The sequence below is a fragment of the Rhinolophus sinicus genome, chromosome 1 (genome assembly GCF_057876585.1).
Source record: "Rhinolophus sinicus isolate RSI-liver-muscle chromosome 1, RSI-T2T, whole genome shotgun sequence".
NCBI classification, from domain to species: domain Eukaryota; kingdom Metazoa; phylum Chordata; class Mammalia; order Chiroptera; family Rhinolophidae; genus Rhinolophus; species Rhinolophus sinicus.
Window position 1 is genome coordinate 187183959 of NC_142501.1, and position 17440 is coordinate 187201398.

At 35.6% G+C, this 17440-nt stretch overlaps 1 pseudogene; it reads right to left on the reverse strand.

Annotated features, from left to right (window-relative positions):
* Positions 1-6456: 6456 nt before the first annotated feature.
* LOC109452730 (large ribosomal subunit protein eL6 pseudogene) lies at positions 6457-7322 on the reverse strand (annotated as a pseudogene).
* Positions 7323-17440: the final 10118 nt, after the last annotated feature.

Genomic DNA, 17440 nt, shown 5'->3' on the forward strand with positions numbered 1-17440 from the left:
TTAAATCTTTCATTACTTTGCAATCAAAGAGCACCAATTTATATTTTCAGGAAAAGTACACATTATATAAGAGTTACGTTTTCTACACTCTTCAGTAATGAGTTGTATCGGCTTGTTAAATTTTTTTCCATTCTGAAAGGTATAAAATGAATTATGGTTTTAATTAGTATTTTAAAAATATTAGTGAAGTTGACTACTTTCATATGTTTATTGGTATATTCTATTAATTACACATTCCCGCCTACTCTTGTAGTTTGCTTGAATTGTTTGTCTGAAATGTAAAATATTAACTCTTTGCTGTAAATATTGTGAATATCTTCATTTAGTTCCTTGGTTATCTTTTAACTTTCTTATTGCAACTTTTGGCATATAAGAGTTTAAAATTTGTATATAATTAAATTTTGTGTTGCTTTAAAAAACTTTTAGTCTTACCATGCTTGACTTACATATAGTGTTGTTGGAAATGTAAGTGCAGTAGTACCTCGGTTTTTGAACATCTCCATTGACAAACATTTTGGTTTTCGAACGCCGTAAATCCAGAAGTAAATGCTTAAGTTTTTGAACATGCCTCGAAAGTCAAACATGTCACGCAGCTTCTGCTGAGTGCAAGATCCTGAGGCCTAGCTGTCGGCTGTTGAGTCCTGAGCACCTGTGCAATACGGAGGTAATATTTGGGCTTATTTGGTGACTGTGTGCAATCAATCTGTGCTCATCTCATCTCAGGAGCACTCTTACAACCAATTTGTTTTTGTGACTGTGTGGAACCCAGTGCATCAATCTGTGTTCATCTAATCTAAGTAGCCCTCTTGCAACCAATTTGTTTTTGTGACTGTGTGTAGTCAATCTGTGTTCATGCCATCTCAGGAGCCCTCTGCCAATCATCCCTTGTGGTGAGAAATGGTTAAAAGCTGCAAAGTCAAGAGAATCATTAACAGAATAACAACAGCAGTGAAGAAGGAAATTATTTTCAAATATTAAAGTGGTGTCCATGTATGTGATCTGGCAACACAGTTTGATATTGCCAAATCTACAATTTGTACCATCTTAAAAAATAAAGAAGCCATTAAAGGAGCCAATGTTGCAAGAGGCGTGAAAACACTTATAAGACAAAGAACACAGACAATTGAAGAAGTGGTAAAATTACTTTTCATATGGATAAATGAAAAACAGTTGGCCGGTGACAGCATTTTTGAGAGCATAATTTGTGAAAAAACTTTACATTTGCGTGCTGACCTCATCAAAAACACCCCTGGAACAAGTGCTGAGAGTGATATTTTCAAGGCAAGTAGAGGGTGGTTTGAAAAGCTTAAGAGAGAAGTGGCATACACAATGTGGTGAGACATGGTGAAGCTGCCAGGGCCAACAAAGAAGATGCCAAGCAATTTGTTTTGGAATTTAAAGATTATGTAGAGGCAGAGGGTTTCCTTCCCCAACAAGTTTTCAACTGTTATGAGACAGGTCTCTTTTGGAAGAAAATGCCAAAGAGGACCTACATAATGAAGGAGGAGAAATCATTGCCAGGACACAAGCCCATGAAAGACAGGCTAACCCTTTTATTTTGGGGGAATGCAAGTGGGGATTTTAAGTTGAAACCTTTGCTAGTCTACCATTCTGAGAACCCCAAGGTGTTTAAGAAAAACAATGTCATAAAAAGTAATGTGGAGGGCAAGCAGCAAAGCTTGGGTAACCAGGCAATTTTTTATTGAGTGGGTTCACGAAGTGTTCGGGCCAAGTGTAAAAAAAAATACCTCCAAGACAAAAATCTTCCAATGAAGTGCCTCCTTGTTATGGAGGATGCTCCAGCTCACTCCCCAGGCTTGGAGGATGAGTTGATGGAAGAGTTCAGTTTTATCAATGTAAAGTTTTGCCCCCCACCACAACTCCTCTCATCCAGCCCATGGACCAGCAGGTCATATCTAATTTAAGAAGCTTTACACCAAAGCACTGTTCCAAAGGTGCTTTGACGTGACTTTGGACACAGAGCTAACCCTCAGAGAGTTCTGGAAGAGTCATTTTCGATATCCTACATTGCTTACATCTCATAGACAAAGCATGGAGGAATGTGTCTCACAGAACAATGAAGTCAGCATGGAAGAAATTGTGGCCCGATGCTTCCCCTGAATGTGTATTTGAGGATGTTGAAGAGGATGCTCCTATCGTTGAGGATATTGCGTCTCTGGGAACATCCATGGGCTGGGAAGTGAGTAGTGATGATGTGGAGGAGTTAGTGGAGGACCACCAGACTGAACTCACCACAGAAGAACTTCAACATCTTCTGATGGAGCAGCAATAGGCGGCCACTGAAGAGTTGTCTTCGGAGGAGGAGGGAAGACAAAGTGTTTCTACTGCACTGATCAAAGAAATGTGTGCAAAATGGGTTGAAGTGCAAATTTTTTGTTGAAAAATATCAGCCTGATAAAGCTGCTGTAAGTCATGCCACTGACACTTTCCATGATAATGCTATGTCTCACTTTAGACAAATTTTAAAACATCCGAGAAGCAAATGTCAATTGAAAAAATTTTAGTGAGGAAAAGATCCAGTGAGTCTAAACTTGGTGTCAGTGGTGTAAAAAAATCAAGGGAAGGAATGGCAGGAGAGGAGTCACCTACAGTGATTATGGAAGAGGGCTACAGATCACCTGAACCACACTCACCTATTGTGATTCCGGAAGAGGACCACAGAACACCTGAAGAACAGTCACCTATTGTGACTGGAAAGTATTGTGATTATTGAAGGGGACTCCCATCCAAACCATGACTATCATCACTGCAGGTGAGAAAAAATTACATTTTCATTTTTATTATCTGCAGTACTGTTTTTACATTGTATTTATTTATTATTGCTTTTAGAGTACAATATATTGTGTTTATTGCTTTCATTGTGTATCATTTTATGGCTCTGTGATATCATTAGATAGTAAAATTCACGCTAAATTGCTGTTTTAGGGGTTGATTTTAAAAGTCTGGAATGGATTAATTCATTTTCCATTACTTTCTATGGGAAACTGTGCTTCAGTTTTCGAACATTTCAGAACTCAGTCTTCTGGAATAAATTACATTAGAAAACCGAGGTACCACTGTAATAGTGTAAGTAGACAATGGTAAAATTTAGCAAAAAAAAAATAAAAAAAAATACTACTATATATCTGTATACAGCAATATTTAATGTATCATTAGGTGTAAGAATAAAACCACCAGGTGTTCATTTCTTCAATATTCAACAAATATTAATCAAACAATTTTTGTATGTGAAATACATTTCAAAGTTTGAAACTGAATATCCAAATTTTCCATAAGATATCTTTAATAGAGATCATATGATATGGAAGTTAGTATTGTTTTGGAATTATCATTTTTAATTTATATGTGTTTTCTGGAAACAACAGAAAACATACCATGACACTACTTTTTTCTGCTGTATTGTTGTATATAGCAATGTTGGGATTCAGAGTAGCTTGCTAAGGATTAGAGCGAATGAAAATTAAATCTCCACCTATCTCTTTTTCAATCTCTTAGTTTTACACATTTGACCTATGAATAAAACTGATTTTGTTTAATTCTACGTTTTAGTTTGTGACACAATTTTCAATATTAGTTTATCTAAACTACATATCTTATTTGTGATTGAAATTTCAATCATAGTAAATAGCATGATGTGGATTTATTCTGGGGATGATACAATGGCCTAAATTAATATAGCAATGGATTACAGAAGTTTTCACCTTGAAAAACTTTATAAATCTTACTCCTTAATGATTATAGAGGTCGTTATAGGTTTGAGGTGGTACTTGCTCATCTCTGTTCAAAGAGTCTGACTGATGGGGCCCATATATAAAGAATCAAATGTAAGAAAGCACTACTTTTAAGTACCTGTTCAGGTACTCTCTACCTCTCAATACAGGACTCTCTTGAAATGCTGGATTTGGGATTTCCTGCCTTGACCTTGGGACCCACACATTCAAGTTTGTCTCTAGAGCTGTTGCAGTCTCTAAGACAGACTCTGAAACCCTGTATTGAATCAGCTGCATGAAGAGGATTGAAGGCAAAAATCACATGTTCAGTTTAAGCCGAGCAGAGTCAAAGGTATGCCCACAAAAGCAGGTCGTCTCACCCCAGAGAGATATGAGGGACAAGGTGGCTTCATGCCTGAGTTCAGGAAGGGAGAGGAGAGAAAAGATCCTCTTCTGAGTGCAGGGAGTTAAAGAAGAAGCCGTGCTAGCTGGGTTCCTGCACAGTAACCCTGCCCATTAGTCAATGAACCCAGTAATAGAAGGCTTGTCAATCGGAATAGCAATTCATCCTTTGGAATATATGAGTGAATAGGAGAGAGAGAGAGAGAGAGAGAGAGAGAGAGAGAGAGAGAGAGAGAGAGAGAGAGAGAGAGAGAGACTGCAAATGCCCTCTTCAGTGATTATCCATGTGGAGAGAGGGTTGAAGCCTTATTTCTATGAGCTGAAACTGAAATGTGTGAAGAAGAGTGGAGATATTTGCTTTAACAGCATCTGCAAGGCTTTCATGCTCTTTACTTTCATATTTTACAACTTAAGTTGAGCACTGACACAATTAGCAAACAAGATGCTAATCTACAAATATCTCTGGCATGCTGTACTAAAGTTTTACCATGTTGACACTTACACCTTGCAAATTGTTTTCAGTTGCCACAATAGTGAGAATGAACTGTGGAAACTCTGACTGTATTATTTTAACTAACGAAGTTAATTTGTGTATTTGTTACTGCATGCAGGTAATTATATGCTAGATGTGGAAACACAAATATCAGTATGACTGGGCTCTGGTTGGATAAGTGTCACAGTTTATTATCATTGTTAAAAGTGAGGCTTTCAAGTTATACTGTCTGTTTGAGTACTAGTTCTCCTAATTAATGTCTTAAGCTGTGAAATGGGGATAACAAAGTTATGTAATGATTAAATTAGATGGTGTATATTAAGCATGTGGCACAGTACCTGGAACTAGGTAAGTGTTCAATAAATGTTTGTCATTATTATTACTATTATGATTGTGACTACTGTACTACTACTGCTACTACCATGGGATAGTTCACGAATTACTAACTGCTTGTTAACCTCCAAATCACCATTCTGAGAAATACAACCAGAGTTGTCATCTGATGTAAAAATGGACACATGACCCTTCTATTCTGACCACAACTGATTGAACCAGGAATTAGTACCTATGATCTATGGTTCTGAATTGTTACTCTTCATAACATATTTTTGATAGTAGAGCTTTTGTCAGCCCTGTGGAGACTGAAGTCCATTCATACTAATAGCATTGGTGATTTGGGTGCCTTCAGCACCTTGTGGCTAGGTAACAGTTATTTTCTATACTGATCCTACCTGGATGCTCCTGAGTCATGGTTCTGGCACTGAGCTGAAGCTAGTCTACACCTTCCTCACAATAACTTACATCCGATGTCCCCCATATCCCTCCCACACAATGATGTATATCTATAAGTAGATTCCTCAGTTGCGCCTTCAGATTCACGAGTGATGGAAACATGTGAGGTGGTGGGGGCTAATAGAATACCATTTGATAACTACCTTCTTTGCCTACGAAAGCCTCATAGAACAATGGATACTGATCTTTCTACATGTGCATGGTGGGGAGAGGGGTGGAGCAGGGAATAGAATACTTGTATCAGAATTACCTCCACTTCCAATAAGGCATCTGCAAATATCACTTAGATTGAAAGCCAGTTCACTACTCAATTAAGACTCTTTATATTCCCCCCTAGTAAGGTTCAAGATTGCTTCTAACATGGGAAATATAATTGTATTGACATGTAGAGCTTTACGAGTATTTAGGATTTGGGATAAAGCTAGGATGATGAAATATAGAGATCCTATAATATAGTGGCTAATAACAAGGAATTTTGTTTATTTTTTACATAAGAGTTCCAACATGGCAGGGAAGTTCTGCTCCTTGTGTTCATTTGAAGACTTAGGTTCTCTCAGTGTCATTTTTCTGACAGCTCAAAGAGTACTGTTGTCATCTGTATGGCCTTCAATGGGCCACCACCATGTGTCTGTTTAGGATGATGGCAAGAGGAAAAAGAAAATATAGGGGCAACCTCAGTGCCTTAAGGGCCAGTTCCAGAAGTGGCCCAGATCACTGCTCTTCAGTTTTGTTGGTGAGAACTTAGCATATGGCTATTCTTAGCTGCAAGGGAGCCTTGGAAATGTAATCTAACTGGACAGTTATGTGTCCAAGATGAGGGGAAAATGGATTTTTGGTGGACAGCTAGCAGTCTCACCATCAAGTCCTTGCTGAGAAACAAGAGGTATACAATTGTAGTGTCAAACATTATCTGTGACTAAAGCACTGTTACAAAAATTCAGCTATCATTGAGTGCTTAGATAAGAAAAGGTCTATGATTTATTGAGCTTAGAATTTTTTTAACAGTTCAGGCATTTAATTAGGTTCTTTGTAATTAATTTAGAACACCAGTTTGTGAGGATAAACCCCATGTGTGAGAGCAAACACAGAGCAGAGGTAGCCCTGGGGCTGAGGAACAGCTTTGATTTTTGGCAGAATTTGCGAGTCCACAGCTTTCTGATCAATTTTGTGCTGCTCTGTAATCTGGTATTTCTCTTTCTCGGTATTGAAGCTCTCCCCCTCCCAGTGTCTGGGCTTACGCAGCTTCTTCTTCTTGAAGTAAGCATCAGTGAGGTGTTTGGGGATTTTCACACCACTGATACCAATTTTGGTGGAGGTGGCGATGACAAATTTCTGGTGTGTTCTATGCAGAGGAACTCAATTGAGGGACAGAGTTCCAGTCACAAGTAGCAAGCCACTGCTCAGCTGCTTCAGGAAAACCACCCTCTTGTCTCTATGGTGCCCAGTGAGGATGATCAGAATGGTCCCAGGAGTGATGCTGGCCCAAAGTTTTCTCACATGCTTACTGAAGGGTTTCTTGCCATCGCTCAACAGCTTTGGAGGCACATCTTCAGTGGATAGTATCTAGGCATTTTGCAAATTTTAACCACTGAGGTGCCACTATTCTTGTCGCCACCAACTGGTTTTGTGACAGTAGCAAGAACCTTCTCCTTCTTTTTCTTTTCAATCCTGGATTTAGCTGCTGAATACTTCCTCTTGCACATGGCCTTTTGGGAATACATAGCTGATAGAGAATATCTGCCGATTCCTCTGACCAGGACAGGGTTTCGGCTACAATGGGGCTTCCCCTTCTTAGGCATTTTGGCCTTGAGGTTAGCCTTCTTAATCTTGCCACCAGTATCAGCCTTCTTGACTTCAGGTTTCTTCTCCTTAGTGTCCGGCTTCTCAGCTTTTTCACCTGCCATCTTGCAAGTTGGGAAAGCAAGATTAGAATTTTTTTATACTCAATTCATTTACATATATACGTTCATACTCATACATGTACCTTGACTTAATTCTCAGGATGATAGTGCAATAACCAGATTGTAAGTATGGAACATGATGTGAGAAACTATAAAAATTAGTGTAACACAAGGCATGTAGGTCTCTGATTTTGGATACTAGCGATTTTGTGCCAGCATGGCCATTATGCTCATGACTGTCCAATGCATTCATACTTCCTGGGTCTCATTCTCCAAGTTCTCTAGTTTTAATAGTACAGTCCTGTCCTATTAATTTTATCTTCAAAATATATCTTAAAACCACCTACTCTCCTTCTACTAACCCTGGTTCCCTCGCCTTCCAAAGTCTATAAATCAAACTTATTTTCCTTCCCCAGTCCCACATCAGGTTGTTTTTCTCAGGTTTATCCCCACTGAAGTTTTTTGAGCTCCTAAACCACTCTGAGTTCTTCTTTTTTAAAATCTCTGCATCTATTAATCCTTCTGTCTCTCTGTCCATCCTTTGTGTGACTGTATCCTCTTCATCTTTTAGGACTCAGCCTTGATGTCACCTCTTCAGAGAGATTTCCCTGATCACTGTATATGAAGCGGGTTTCTTCAGATGTTATCTATCTTAAGCACAGTTAAATTTCTTCAATCATATTTGGTAATTGGTCTTCTTCATTTGTTTGTTTTCTTTTTGTTTCACATATTGTACCACCAGCCTTCACTGACCTATTAAGTCTATTAAGGGAAGGGAAATGTCTGCGTTATTCATCCTTTCAACTTCATTACCTAGCACAGTGTCCTGTACTTTGTAGGTGCTCAATAAATATTTGTGGAATAAATTAATATGGCACTTCATAAATGTAAAATTAATTAATTAAAACATAATTTAGTGTAATTAAAACAAAATCTTTAAATTTTATAAGAAAGATATTTTAAAGAATAGGTCAGTGAATGAGCCCTATTCAGAGACAAAAATTATTTCATAATATGAATTCCTTTTCTAAATTTTATCTACTTTGTTATTTCACATTTACTATCCTATCTATCTTTAAATATTCTATGATTCAAATAGTTTTCAGCCCAGTTAAGCTGGGAGGTTTTTTTGGGGGGATTCATTATTCTTAGGCCTTCATTTTGTTTTGTATAATTTTAATCATGGCAGTCTTTATCAAATCCATGTTTATTTAAATATTTATTTCCTTTTGCATATGTTAGGATTGCATATGTTGTTTTAATTAGCGGCATTGCTTTCTTGTTCCTAGATGTATTGTTTTGGCATTTGACCAAAAGCAAAACAGAATCAACAGAGTGTAATCTATGAAAAGGGAACTGAATCTCATTGTACAATGCCATTTCATCAGCCACAGGCTAAGGGATGGCCTATTCAGCAAAGTATGCATTGAGGCAACTACACCTAGATACTCCATAACAGTCAGAGTTGCCATTTCTGGCTCTCAGAAGAAACATTTTTGTTTAACCTTAGATCAGTCTATAACTGGATGACAGTGAAATAAAATAAAGTTGGAGGAGTAGATATAACCATTAAGGGAACACATTACTTTAACAAGTTTCTCTTTTGGGTATTTTATAAGTGCAATATCAAACTTCTCAGACTCTGTAATGAGAGTTCATCACATAAATGTACAGAAACAATAAAATAAATCATGCAGTTGCTGTGTAGAGAAAATGACAAATGCCTTTTCATGAGAACTGTCTTTATGCTAGTTCATATGTATTTCTGGCTAATTTTATCACTATAAATTATCATTGTATTTTATTTATTAACTTACTATTTCACAATTATGTACTGATTTTCCTTGAAAAAACTCCATACTTATTGAATTCTCTCTATGCCCAAGGCACAGTGGGAATTTTTTTTTCAATTGGGCAATAATCTTAGTTACATTATTGTGAAAGATACAAATACTATATTATAATCTTTAAAAAGGAAATCCTAAATCTGTAATATAAATAATGTCTTTAAAGCCAACTCTGTCATGAACTGTTTGCTCGCCTCGTTTTTCAGTATTCTGGTCACGGGTTTTGTTTGTTTGTTTTTGGGCCTCTTTTTAAAGCAGGGGAGTTGAAAGATGACTGGTGTGAAGAAGAGGAGAAAACTACCTTACCAGGGTTCAAACACAACTCAATCTTTACCCAGCAATGAGGTTCTACTGGTTTGATAGGGGTTTGATTTGATATATTCATGTAAAAGAGCAAATGATACACCAGAACCTCATCATAACACTCTTCTCTTTAGTGTGTAATTTAGTACAAGGCATGGGCTTATAAATGTTCACATTAAAACTATCAAAGTATCTCTGGGCATGGAGTCCCACAGATATGAAACACCCCTCAAGGCAAGGAAGCCTCAACATAGCCATTTACAGAATTGCTCTAAATTTAGATTAAAACAATTCTTTTTAGTACATGCACGTGTATCACTACAGTCTGTACATTACATGTGAAACATTTTTATTCAGGAAATTTCTTAAAAGCAGATTAATTTTTGTAAGACAATGGCCTGTTTCTATGAGTAATGTGTCTGCAGACCTTTTGTGTTAAAGTCCCTGCTTTGTTTAGTTCCAGGTAATGTGATAGAAGGGCCTATTGTACAGTTGAATTTTGAACAATGAAGGGGGTTGGGGGTCCCGACCACCCTCAGTCAAAAATCCCCATGCAACCTTCGACTCCTCAGAAACTTAACTACAGTTGCCCCTTGGTATCTAATGGGAAAGGATTTCAGCCCCCTTCTTGTGCTCCAGTCCCTTATATAAAATGGTGTAGAACAGTACATACAGTTGGCTCTCTGCATCCGTGGATTTCCAACTGTTGATCGAAAATACTGTTGAATTGTGGATATGAAACACTGGGATATGGAGGGCCAACTGTGTACATATTTCTTGAAAAAAATATGTGTACAAGTGGAGCTGCACAGCTCAAACCCATCTTGTTCAAGGGTCAACTGTATTTCCAAATGTGAAAGTCATGGATTTTTACCAGAGATTTAGAAAGGGAGCTTTAAGTTTTTTAGTGATAGAGTGCTTTTTTCTCCCTTAAAAAACAACAAAAACAATTTAGGAAAGGAAATAGGGAGACAATTGTCTAGGAAACAAAAATCATTTAAGGTTTTAGGCTGTAGAAATAAAGTTGTAGAAACAGAATGTAAAACTCACCTAAGATCTACCACCTCACCCTATAGCATCGCAGTTATGTATCGGTAATTGTAACATTCTTTTTAGATGGAAAAAAATCAAATACACATTGGGGAGTTATTCTAATTGAAAAACATTTTAGGACAATATGTTTATTACTTATTATTTAATTATAATAGTAATTATAGCCCAAATTTATAAATGTATAGCTTGCAAAATGACATTTGGATATAATATGGTGCATTTTAAAAAACACAGAATCCTTTGCTTTATAAACACATTCACATCAACTACAAGCCTAAGCTATGGCTTAGTGTATACCACTGTTACCTATGTGTAGAGAAATACTAGATTTGGGAAATCTTTACACAATAGATTCAGTTTTTATTGAGGTTGGCTTTTTTTTTTTTTTAAATAAAACTGTTATAGTGAAGCAACCGTTGCTGTAATAGTAATTATTTTTCTAAGTGAAGTGTTGCGCGTTTGGGCCAGGGGAGAGAATTTGAAGACATCTATGTTTCCTCCTCTCTGGAGATGGAAGTTAATTGTGTAATTTTTTCGGTTCATATTTATTGTATAATGATATGTGTATGTATATGTATATTTGTGTATATTTTATGTGTATGTATATGTATATGTATATTTTAATTATTGTGTGATTATATATATTTTAACTTCTCTTCCTCATGTTTATGTACATGAGTGAATATTACAATCACTCTTTTCTGAATTACTCTTTCTTTATTGACTAGATGGGCCTTCTAATAAATGGAAAAAGGAGGAATAATCCTCCTCAAGTCAGGTGGAATTTGAAGAAATCTTAGAGTTGTAGTACTCAGCAATATCATCATACAAATGTTAATTGTGCAGTTTTTGTATGGAATGCATTGCTGCATCATGTGTAATTTCTAGAATTCTACAGTTGCTCACCAATCACATCCCATAGACTGGGAATTTACAGTATAAGGACATGCAGACACAACAACAAAAAATAAATGAAATAAAACCCTACATAATAGCATTGTGTATCACTCTTGAGTGGTAACTGAGAGACTGTGAAAACTATTTCATGTTTAGTCAGGGTGAGGCCAGTAGGATCTTGTCATTGTCTTTCAAAATGTCAGGAAGAGCATCATGAAGAGATAGTCTTTTAAAAAGTGAGTGGAGCCAGTAAGTTTCCATAGAGAGTGCATCAGGTGTAAGGCATATGGTCATGAAGATGGCTTATTGATATTAGAGTAAAAAGATTAGACAAAGAAGGCAAGGAATAGATTTCCTTCCTAGGAGTGGTGCTAACAGAATGATAAGATTTCTCTCTGAGCTAATCCAAGCAAAAGAGACTGTTGAGTGGAAAAATAAGCTCATTAGGGTGTCAAAAATCAAACAGACAGAAGTGTACCTGGCTGGGAGAGAGCCCACTGATACAATCAGGTCCATAGGATGGAAAGGAGGAGATATTTGAAATGTGGAGAAAGATGGGAAAGCCTTTGGAAAAGACCGGAAGGTGCACTGTAATGGCCTGAATACCAAACAAGTAAGGGAAGAGAAAAAGCTCAAGGGTGAAAAATGTGAATTCAAATGCTCCTTATGCAAGGAGAGGATGAGTCTATGTTTCATCAGAAAGTGCATAAATTAATGTGATTTGGGCTTTAAGGACTTAATTTAAAAAAATGCTAAAATGTTTCCCTTCTGATTCAGTATAGGCCATGGCAAACTGATAATGACTCTAGAAGCTGTGACTCACTTAACTGAGTAAGGACTACCTATCCGAGGGCCATACCATTATCGCAGCCAAAACCCATCTGAGGGCCCACTGGCCATTTGGCCCAGTTCTAGGTACTGTGCAGCCAAGCATTTAGGACACAGTTTACAAAATCATAACAACATCTTTCTGAGGCATAGCAATCATCTAATCTTCCTGCAGAATTATGTTACTGTGAAAAGTGATGTCTTAAAACCCATAAATTTGCGAGTTTAGAAGGAGTCGTTTTTGATATCCTTTACAAGCTAAAAAGTACTCAGGCCTGTTGACAAAGCAAAGAAATGGTGTCAAAAATAATTTTAAAACCTTTTGACCTGTAAGGTTTAAAAGAATTAGGCACAGATTCTTTGCTTTAAGCCTCTTGGTGACAAGAAATATGGTACTCTGCCAGATTGTTTGATTGACAGTAGCGTTTGTAGTTTCAGCTGCTAATACAGTATGCGTCTTGTATATTCTGAGGGGGTAAATATAGAAGACTATTTGTCACCTGGGTTGATGGATTACAAATAAGTGAGACAATGTGGTTAGAGTTCTGAAGCATAAATGCAGTCAAAAACCTTATATTATTTACAATGCAGTGCTTTTATGATTTAAGTTTTATTGTTCCTATTATATCAATAGAAATGGTTTGGTTTTAAAATAAGCATGTTACTCATTTTTAATGATCTCTTTCCATTACATAGGTACCTGCTACAAGAATGCATCAATTAAGTGTACTAAAAACTGATTAGAATGAAGAACTTATTATAGATAGCTGCATTTATTTTTAAATATCATGATTCCAGTATCTTAAAATTTTTCCACTCATAGGACCTTTGACTAGTGAGTTATTTCTCCACCCAAACAAAGCTTGTTGTTTTCGGTACCTAATTAGTATTCAAGCATGTATGCACTTATGCTTAGAATAGCATTTCTGAACAGTGTTTCTGAAAAGTCTTTCTTGGTCAATAGCCCTCTAATAATATTGATTTCTCTTTGTATAACATTTTGAATTTGCTAAAGTGTTACAAGTGGTATAACATAATTTCAAAATGATATCATGAATGGTTCAGTAATTAATATTTTCAAAGAATCGTGCTATTTAAGATGAAAAGATTATTAAGGTGATATTACAGAGTCTTGGGATTTAGAAAAGAAAATTTGCTTTGGAAAGCACATTATCACCTTTCAAGACAAGAAGCAAAATTGGCATTTTTAGCATGCTACTCTTATCTTTATTTGCTGATAAAGAAAGAATCCAGAGTTTTTCAAAACTTTAAATGAAAGGCTGTGGTGAGGTTCACATTACCCAATCTTTAAAAAGAAAAGAAAAAAATGGATGGGAACAAAATAAAAACAATAGCCTTGTCATTTTATTTTAGAACTAAAAAAATTGCTATTCTAAACATAACACAACATATGAAGTCTATTTGTTTTCATCTATGTAATTAATACAATATTATATTGAAGAACATTAAATGAAAGTGTGAGTAAAAAAATTCTATAACTATAGCTTCATATCACAATAATATCATTTTATCTTGGATAGTCAACTTCTTTTTGAATTGGTTATTTTCATGTCTATGTTTAAGGATCATTTGTATTAAATGGGAGTGAACACATTCAATTATTACTCAACTCAATTCTTGCAACTTGTGGTTTTGTTTAAAGAACTGTGTAGAGGCAAAAATACCTGCATCGTGACATATTTGCTGATCAAAATTACCTGCATTTGACTGTATTTGCCAATAGAATAATGGGAGAATTGGGCTTAAACTTTATAAGTAACTTATAATTCAATACTTTAAAATATGCAGTATTTTAAAAATCAGTACTATATAAATGAGAATTCTATAGCAATAATATATACTTGGTAAAATAAAAGTTAAGAATTCTTTAAATGTGATTTTTATCTTCTCTTTATAAATTATTTTTATGTGCTACAAAAGTTCTTTAAGTTTTTGTTCCACAAGCATAGTACAACAATCCAGAAAAAAATAGTTAATTTCTACATTATTTGAATATAATTTTGGTTTCTCACCTGTTCAGAGAAATGCTAGATTAATTTGCAAGTTTAAATTGTATGGCTGAAATTAAATACATGATACATCTTGTGAAAACTTGAAACCAGAGGCTATGTGTTATAAGCTGGGGTTTCAAGCAAATAGGGCTAATCAGTATAGCTAGTAAAACCCAGATATAAGTTTATTATTTTGTTTTCCAGAAATAATCAATCATTGGATGTTAGTGTTTTAAATATACTGCAGTTCAATCTGCTCATTTTATGGATGAAAGAATGGAAGTGTGAGGTAAGGAAGTAGTGCAGTAAAGGTCCTAAAATATCGTGTTTCCCCGAAAATAAGACCTGGCCGGACCATCAGCTCGAAGCATCTTTTAGAGCAAAAATTAATATGAGACCCCGTCTTATTTTACTATAATGTAAGACTGTGTCTATAATATAATATAATATATGATATGATATTATATGATATGATATGATATAATATAATATCAGGCCATATTAATTCTTGCTCCAAAAGATGCATTAGAGATGATTGTCCAGCCAGGTCTGATTTTCGGGGAAAATGGGATAAGCATGCTGCTTTTACTACACAGCATGGTTACTAATGGACCAGGATAATTCAACCCAACGTTTCTTAGAACTCTGTAGTCAAGATTTCTTGATTCATTTTGCAGAAATACTACACCCTTTGTTGCTTACAGAAATATATATGTACACACAGACACACATTTGGATATTTTAACAACACACACACAAAAATAAACTTTTAATTGAAAGAGCACAAGCTGTAGCTCTTTGACACAGAGTTACGCATGCCAAAGGAGCTGCCTCAATCTTTTCTCTTGACACATTTATGTTATTAAAAGTGGAGGGAGTGATGGAACATTCCCAGCTGCAATGACTCTTTAATCTTTGAGGAGATTGTAGTATAGTTTGTAAAAAATATGTAGTAGAAAATATTTCTCCTCCTATTTTTTCCCATAAAGGGATGCCTTAAGAAGATAAGACTTGACAATATCTCATATTTATAATAATTGTCTAAATAATTTGAAGGTACTTAAACATTATTTAATTTAATGGTCTCCAGCAATTTGATATTAGATTGGTGCTAAATAATTGCGGCTTTTGCAATGATTTTTAACCTTTTAAACCGCAATTACTTTTGCATCAACCTAATACAACTTTTCTGAGAAATATCATCAGCAGCCTGACCATTCTGGGGGTGAAAGCCTACAAAATAGACTTTTCTAACTGAAGTAAAGATTTAACCATCCAGGGATCTAAGAAGTGGGGCAGAAGGCCAATTGTTTGAGGCATAAATCAAAGGCTGTGTGCCCAGTTCGGAAAGACTTGTTACTATGTGTATGTTAGTGTTTTTTGAAATGTGGACAGAAATTCTCATTGCTTTACTATTATTATTATTATTTTTGCTGAATTAGATATGTTAATTATTAAAATACTAGGTTTAGATGTGTTTTATGACACACACAAAAGAAGGCATTTCCAGGTATAGATTCTAAAAAAAATGAGAAGACATTATATGGAATGTTAATAAAGACATAATTAAGAATTTGAAAAGTAAGTCAAGGGCTCTAATGCAAAATTCATTAGGCCGCTAATACCCATTGTAATTAATGGTGACATTGGCATTATAAAAATTGTTTTTGTGTGTGAGGACAACTGTCACAAATTTTCAGGCAGTTTTTGAAAGTACCTTTGTTAGAAGTTTCCCATGTATAACATTTTAGTTTTTGCTATGAGAATTACTATTTTTTTGGCCTTTATTAATTTTTTTTGTAAGTTTATTGGGATGACAGATGTTAATAAAGTTACATAGATTTCAGGTGTACAATTCTGTAATACATCATCTATATATATCACATTGTATGTTCACCACCCAGAGTCACCATATATTTGATCCCTTTTACCCTCATCTACCACCTCCCCTCCCCTCATACCCTCTGGTCACCACTAAAATATTGTCTTTGTCTATGAGTTTTTGTTTCCTCATTTGTTTGCCTTGTTCTTTTGTTGTTTTCAGTTTTATATACCACAACTCAGTGAAATCACATGGTTCTCGACTTTTTCTGTCTGACTTATTTTGCTCAGCATAATAATCTCAAGATCCATCCATGTCGTTGCAAATGGTACTATTTCATATTTTCTTATGGCAGAATAGTATTCCATTGTGTATACATACCACAATTTCTTTCTCCAATCATCTATTGAAGGACACTTTGGTTGTTTCCATGTCGTGGCCATCGTAAATAAAGCTGCAGTAAACATTGGAAAACATATATCTTTACAGATAAATGTTTTCAGATTTTTTTGAGTAGATACCCAGGAGAGGGATTGCTGGGTCATATGGTAATTCTATTCTTAAGTTTTTGAGGAACCAACCTCCACACTGCCTTCCATAGCGCTGCACCAATCTACATTCCCACCAACAGTGTATGAGGGTTTCTTTTTCTCCACAGCCTCTCCAACACTTGTTACTATTTGTCTTGATGATAGCCATTCTGACTGGTGTGAGGTGATATCCCATTGTGGTTTTTATTTGCATTTCTCTGATGATTAGTGATGTTGAACATTTTTTCATGTCTAGTGGCCATTTGTATGCCCTGTTTGGAGCAATGTCTCTTCAGGTCCTCTGCCCATTTTTCAATTGGGTTGTTTTTTTTTTTTGTTGTTGTTGTTGAGTTGTATGAGTTCCTTATATATTTTAGATATTAGCCCCTTATCGGAGGCATTGTTTGCAAAAATTTTCTCTCATTTGGTTGGTTGCCTCTTTATTTTGTTGATGGTTTGTTTTGCAGTGCAGAAGCTTTTTAGTTTGATATAGTCCCATTGATTTATTTTAGCTTTTATTTCCCTGCCTTTGAGTTCAAATTCATAAAATGCTCTTTGAACCCAAGGTCCATAAGTTTAGTACCTGTGTTTACTTCTATGCAGTTTATTGTTTCAGGTCTTATGTTTAGATCTTTGATCCATTTTGAGTTAATTTTGGTGCATGGTGACAGATAGCAGTGTAGTTTCATTCTTTTGTACGTTGCTTTCCAATTCTGCCAGCACCATTTATTAAAGAGGCTTTCTTTTCTCCATTGTATGTTTTTGGCTCCTTTTTGAAAATTATCTGTCCATATTTATGTGAGTTTATTTCTGGGTTCTCAATTCTATT